Source organism: Ahaetulla prasina, chromosome 10 (genome assembly GCF_028640845.1).
Source record: "Ahaetulla prasina isolate Xishuangbanna chromosome 10, ASM2864084v1, whole genome shotgun sequence".
Taxonomy (NCBI): domain Eukaryota; kingdom Metazoa; phylum Chordata; class Lepidosauria; order Squamata; family Colubridae; genus Ahaetulla; species Ahaetulla prasina.
In genome coordinates this window covers 29,338,789-29,346,344 of record NC_080548.1, presented here as the reverse complement: position 1 = coordinate 29,346,344, position 7,556 = coordinate 29,338,789, and positions in this window count along the sequence as shown.

Genomic DNA, 7,556 nt, shown 5'->3' with positions numbered 1-7,556 from the left:
GTTGACATGATCCATTCTTTTAGAAATGGCAAACTTTGTGGGTTCGCTAGCGCATTTGCACCGTCCTTGTTGAACATTACAACTTGTGAATCTTCCTACACCTGTTTGGACAGAACAAGCTGCCTCTGTGTAATGATGTGAAGGCTGAGAGTTAAGAAATGGACACCTCTCACCTGCCAGGTTCTTCAGGATAAAAGCTTGGTCTGTGGCCCTGATGATACCAGTTGCTGGAGGTTCTAGTGAATTTCTAGTTTTCCAGGGCTGAGAAAGTCACCTTGCTCAATGGATAGTGTACGCAGCATCGTTGGAGGGAAGAGTGTCTGGTGGATGGTGCTTTGGACAGGTATGGATGAGGACCTCAAATAAACAGTCTGCAAAGGTCGGATGAGACCTTGGGTGGAGGGTTAGGTCTTCATTAGAATTCTTGTTGCATTTACCTGGGGTTATGGGGTTTTTTTTGTTTTGGTTTTTTTGACAATGTCTGAAGGCACTTGATGTGAACGTAAGTGGACAATTGGATCAGGATTGAAATCCAGCAGGTTCTGACAGGTTCTGGAGAATCGGTAGAGAAATTTTGAGTAGTTCTGAGAACTGGCAAATACCACCTCTGGCTGGCCCCAGAGTGGGGTGGGAATGGAGATTTTGCAGTATCCTTCCCCTGCCATGCCCACCAAGCCACACCCACAGAACCGGTAGGGGGGAAAAAATTGGATTTCACCACTGAGTTGGATTATCACTTTTAATGGCTGCTTAGTCCAAGCTGTCTTGATGAATTGATGTTCTTAATTGTTCCAATATAATTTTATTTTATATAAGCTGCTAAAGAAAACCGGTTCGGTTGTTTTTATTGTTTTAAATCAGTTGCGTTTTATAGCTTTCATACGATGGGAAGCTGCCTGGAGTTGGTTGAAAAGACGAGCAGTTGTTTTAATGTTATCAACAAATACATAAAATAAGAATGGGCTACTATAGTCAATCTAATTATTAATAATAATTCAAATTACAATTCTTGAAGCTTCTACCAGATTTTGGTTGTTGTTGTTTTTTGCAGCCGTCCACTATCGTTTTGACATAAATGCTGGTCTTATATTGCAAAATGGGACTTTTTTGGTTGCCGTAATGGTTATGGATTGCATTTCAGTTAATAAACTTATGGATCCTGAAATTGAATAGCATAACAAAACACACACGCACACACACCAAAAAAAAATCCCCAAAAGATCTGAAATGGCTTGCTGGAAAAGTAAGAATCTGGGTCACTTGAACTCCAATGTTTTAACATGCTCCAAGGCAGTAATGAAATCCAAATTTTTTTACTACAGGTTCTGTGGGTGTGGCTTGGTGGGCGTGGCAGGGGAAGGTTACTGTAAAATCCCCATTCCCTCCCCACTCCTGGGGGAAGGATATTGCAAAATCTCCATTCCTTCCCCACTCCTGGGGGAAGGATATTGCAAAATCCCCATTCCCATCCCGCTCTGGGGCCAGCCGGAGGTGGTATTTGCCGGTTCTCCGAACTACTCAAAATTCCCGCTACCGATTCTCCAGAACCTGTCAGAACCTGCTGGGTTTCACCCCTGACTTGAACTCCAATATTTTAATACGCTCCGTCAATTGTTTAGCAGGGAGATTGTCCTTTTTATGTTGCAGGACTCAAATCAGCATTGCAGCAACATTTGCCAAATGTTTGTTTCTGCACAGAATGATTTAATTCAATTGGGATTATTTTTTGAAAAAGTGACTCGGTTTAGGATCATTTTTGTTTTTTCCCCTTTCTCTTTCTCTTTCCTCCTCTACCGCAGCTGCCATCTTCCATCTGGCTGGCGCCTACGTGTCAATCTATATTGAGGTCGTTCCCCCAAATCCTACGGAGTCATCTAGCGTAATCTTGGTGCCACCAGTACCCATGGATGGGATTGTCTATTGCCAGTGGTCCAGGGGCTCGTCTCCAGCAACGATGCAGGAAATTCAAACTAGGTACCTGCTCCCAAAGAAAGGCACCTCAGAAGGGCCGCAATACACCGGACGGGAGGAAGTTTTGCCAAATTGTACTCTTTCCATCCAACGGTTAACACCCCAAGATGCGACAACATATCAGTTGATAGAAGGAGCACCTTCACTTCTGTTAGAAGGCTCTGTAACAGTAACTTTTGCAGGTACGGCTTAAATTAAATACCTTTCTCTTTTTTTCCCTTGTGATTTTCTGAGATGCAAAGAGGGCTAGAGCCAGTGGTGGGATTCAGCCAGTTCACACCACTTCGGGAGAACCGGTTGTTAACTTTCTGAGCAGTTTGGTGAACTGGTTGTTGGAAGAAATCATTAGGGAAGAGAACCGGTTGTTAAATTATTTAAATCCCAACATTGGCTGGAGCCATTTACGCAGGGGAAAGGTTGTTCTTGATTCACAACAACTTGTTTAGTGACTGTTGGAAGTTACAACAGCAGTGGGGTGGGGACATGACTTATGATCGTTTTTCACACTTACAACTGTCGCAGCATCTGGACTTCCTTGCCTTTGTCCAGTTCTACTTTGGTTTTAAACCGTACATTCGTAATTTATTAATGTTTCCCCTTTCTCTCAGATCATCATCATCATAATAATAATAACAGAGTTGGAAGGGACCTTGGAGGCCTTCTAGTCCAACCCCCTGCCCAGGCAGGAAACCTGGCAGGAAGGTTATATAGTCATAATTTTGTGACACCACCAAATGTGAATATTTGTAGCTCAGGGTTGAACTGTGGGCTCCTTGGTGCTCTCTGAGCATAAGGAAGGGGTGGGTGGGTTTGCAAGCGTTTCATTACCCAACGGGATAATGTCATCAATGTTATACGGGAGTGGGGTTTGTTCTCTGTTTATAAACCCAACTCCCTTCTGGTACTGAACACGTTACCCAGCTGGGTACTGAAATGCCTGCAAGGCATTTCCCTCAGAACAGAGATTAGACAACTATGGCAACGTTACAACCGGTGGACTTCAACTCCCAGAATTCCTAAGCCACCATGGCATTCTGGGAGTTGATGTCCACAGGCCAGCATGGCATTCTGGGAATTAAAATGCACAGATCATAGAGTTGCCATAGTTGGCCATCCCTGCCACAGGAAACCCTTGAAAAAGGGCCACAAGAATTCACAAGGTTCTTTTGTTTCAGGGATCTCCAACCTTGGCAACTTTAAGACTTGTGGACTTCAACTCCCAGAATCCCTCAGCCAGCAATGCTGGCTGAGGAATTCGGGGAGTTGAAATCCAGAAGTCTTATATATATATATATATAACAACAGAGTTGGAAGGGACCTTAGAGGCCTTCCAGTCCAACCCCCTGCCCAGGCAGGAAACCCTACACCATCTCAGTCAGATGGTTATCCAACATTTTCTTAAAAATTTCCAGTGTTGGAGCATTCACAACTTCTGCAGGCAAGTTGTTCCACTGATTAATTGTTCTGTCAGGAAATTTCTCCTTAGTTCTAAGTTGCTTCTCTCCTTGATCAGTTTCCACCCATTGCTTCTTGTTCTACCCTCAGGTGCTTTGGAGAACAGTTTGACTCCCTCTTCTTTGTGGCAACCCCTGAGATATTGGAAGACTGCTATCATGTCTCCCCTAGTCCTTCTTTTCATTAAACAAGACATACCCAGTTCCTGCAACCGTTCTTCATAGGTTTTAAGTCATATTTCATATTTTTTAAGTCTTAAAGTTGCCAAGATTGGAGACCCCTGTTCTGTTTCACAGAATCATAGAATCATATGTGTAGTCCTCCAATTCATTTAGTGACTGTTTGAAGTTACAACGGACACTGAAAAAAAGTGACTCGTGACCATTTTTCACACTGATGAGCGCTGCAGCATCTCCCTGGTCATGTCATTTACATTCACATGCCAGACAACCGACTCGTATTTATGACGGTCATGGTGTCCCAGGGTCATGTGACCATGTTTTGCGACCGTCTGACCAGCAAAGTCCATGGGGAAGCCAGATTCACTCAACAACTGTGTCGCTAATTTAACAACCGCATTGATTCACTTCACAACGGCGGGCAAGAAAGGTGGTAAAATTGAGCAAAACTCACTGGACAAATTTCCCACTTAGCAACAGAAATTTTGGGCTCAGTTGCGCTCGTACGTTGAGGACTACCTATAATGTCTTTCTTTATGTAAGAAATCATATAACGTGACTAAAAAAAGGGGAAAGTTCCCATTATTCCTTGCTATTTTCTTTTTTTTTTAATTGAAAAAATTTTAACAAACAAAAACATTTTCCCCCCTTTCCCCCCTCCCCTGCAACCCCCTTCCCCTCCCTTCACCCCCTCCCACCCCCACCCCCGCTTCCGGGTCAATCACAAGGTATTGTTATACATAAACCAAACACAGCATAAAGTTTTCCCTTCTAATCCAATTAACCTCATCCAAATCTTTTCATTTCCTAACCCTCCCATTATATAAAACAATACATCCTAATTATTCAAAGGCAATCTGATATCTCTTCATCTGATATCTGTTTTGTAAATAATCAAGCCATTTTTTCCATTCAATTCAATATCTTTCCTGCGTATTGTCTTTCAAAAAGGCTGAGATTTTAGCCATCTCAGCCAAGTTAGTAACTTTCAATATCCATTCTTCTATTGTAGGTATAACTCTTTTTTTCTTCCTTGCTATTTTCAAGTTGCAACTATATCTCTTCTTCTTAATGGTAGCCTTACTACAACTCAGGGCAAACCTATGGCACGTGTGCCACAGATGGCACACAGAACCCTCTGCGGGCATGCCGGCTGTCGCCCCAACCCAGCTCCACCTCACATGCGTGAGGAGAGCCTTCCGCTGGCCAGCTAGCCTTTGGCTCTCTGCTGCATATGTGTGTGGGGCAGCGCAGGTCAATTGCAGGTTGGTGCAGTTGGCTTTCCAGGCCCAAAATGAGGGCACGGGGGGGGGGTCTTGCGCAGTGCCCTCGTGCCCCGTTTTGGCTTCCAGGTTGGTGCAGGAGGCTTTCCAAACCCAAAACAGGGGGCTGTTACGGGGGCTCTCTCATTGCATTTTGAGGGTTTTGGCACGCACGCATTCATTTGCGTGCGTGGGGGGGGGGCCCTCTCATTGCATTTTGGGGGTTCTGGCACAGACGCATGCATTCGCTTTGCGTGGGAGCGCGTTGGAGTGCACGGGGGCGCAGGCGCCTCTTCTGGCCATGCGCAGATGGTAAAAAAAATGGGACGGAGCTTCCCGCCCGCCGGCACTACTGGTTCGGTGAGCCGGATAGAACTAGGGGGATTTTACCGCTGCCAAAAAGGTTAACCGTCACTGATTCAGGGTATGTAAACATATTTGAAACCCCCACCAGTGGTGGTGGGTTTCAATTTTTTTTTTACTACCGGTTCTGTGGGTGTGGCTTGGTGGGCGTGGCATAGCGTGGTGGGCGTGGCTTGTGGGCGTGGCAGGGGAAGGATACTGCAAAATCCCCATTTCCTTCCGATCAGCTGGGATACAGGAGGCAGAGAACAGATGAGGGCGGGGCCAGTCAGAATTTTTACTACCGGTTCTCCGAACTACTCCAAATTTCCGCTACCGGTTCTCCAGAATTGGTTCGAACCTTCTGAAACCCACCTCTGATCCCCAGCTGTAGTTAAAAACCAAACTTCCCAATGGAGAGTTTTCAAACAGGGCTCCAAAACGATTGGAATAAAAATTGCACCCTAACCATCAAATGATTTCCCTTCCAGCTTAGGCTCGCTGAATTCGGATGAAAAATATCACGGCAGAAGAAGAAGAATGGGAAACCAGCTGTCTGTCTGAGGTTTCGCCTGCTTGTCTATGGAGATTCTCAATCATTCCTGTCTCAAAGGTGCTTTTTTAGAAGGCCACTGAACTTCCTTTGTTTTCCCTTGAAGAGGTTTCAGTTCTCGTCCCAGAAGCTTCTTCAGTTCTTGAAGAAGCTTCCGGGATGAGAAGAGAAATGTAATTCAAAATAAAAATCAAGAAAGCCCAGTTGCCTTTTGAAAAGTACCTTCATGGGCTTCAAGATTATTTTGATTTTTTTTTAAAAAAAAATCTGTAACTCCCTCTTCAATTAAAATGATTTAATTGCAATTATGAAATTATGAAAATCGATTAATTTCAATACAGGTAGTCGATACAGTTAATCAAAAAGCACTAAGAAGTATGGAAATTTGTATTCAATAAATCTTTCTCATTGTTTCTGTTGGCATTGTGCTGTATTTGTTTTCTTTTAAGTTTTTTATTTTGAACACATTAAAACACAAGACAAACAGATATCATTTATATACATATCGCTGTTTCTTATCAGCTATTCAAAGCGGTCCTTTCTTACTATTTATACATATTTTAATTCTGTCTTATTCTGCTTTTATATTATCTGTCTTCCTTTATTTCCTCTACATTTTACCCTGTTATTCAATTTTCTTATCTTTCCTATACAAATACAGCCCAGTTGTGCAGCACTGAAAATGCAGTCCTGTGACCACAGGAGGGGGCCATTGTAGGACTTTAAATTAGTGGTCACCGACCTTGGCAACTTTAAGCCTGGCGGACTTCAACTCCCAGAATTCCCCAGGCAGCAAAGCAATTCTGGAAGTTGAAGTCCTCCAGGCTTAAAAGTTGCCAAGGTGGGAGACCCCTGCTTTAAATCATTCCCATAAACTCACCACCCCAATCTTAGGGCACCATCCCAAATTCCTTTATATCTACTCACACTTATCTTCCTTCTTCCAGCTCCAGGATTTTAGCAAGTTAGTCACTTTGCTTGGCCAAACCGTCGCTTAGCCTTAGGAATAGTTTGAACATACTGCATTTGTCAACATCCAAAGTCACATTCTCTTCACTTGCATAAGTTATGTCTGCAAGCTGTGGTCAAAAAAGTCAAAATGGAGGGAGGCCCCGAAGTTTTTTTTAGCTAGAGTAGTGGCCAAAATTGTGGAAACCTTTTGGGAAAAGTGTATTTTCTAAAATTAGCTAATAACACCACTTTTGGGGGGAGTAGTACCATAATATTATATATCAATGGAAAGATAATTTAATCGAGAATGTAATGCAATAATTTATATGAAGGATTTGCTATTAGAATAGCAGTTACAGTATAAAGAAGAAAAGTGAAACATGTAGAAAAAATTACAAAAATTATCACCATAGAAAAAACAAGATATACAAAATTGATCACCATGTCAGTTAATCCTTTGCTGGGTAACCTTTAGCATGAATGACGGCCTTACAACGTCTTCCCATGGAGCGAACCAAGTCTTTGAGTTCTGCAGCTGTTATGTGAAACCAAGATTGAAGGATGGCTTCTATCAATTGGGTTTTGTTACTGGGTCGCTTCTGACTAACCAGTTTCTTTAGTCGGCTCCACAGATTTTCAATTGGGTGAAGGTCTGGGCTATTCCCAGGCCATTCCGGCTGTGGAATAGGATTATCTTGAAACTCCCAAAAATAAAAAGTGGTGTTATTAGCCATGAAACTAATTGTTTCCACAATTTTGGTCACTACTGTAGTCACTTTGCTTGGCCAAACCGTGGCTTAGCCTTAGAACACGCTTTGAACTGACTGCTTTTGTCAACATCCA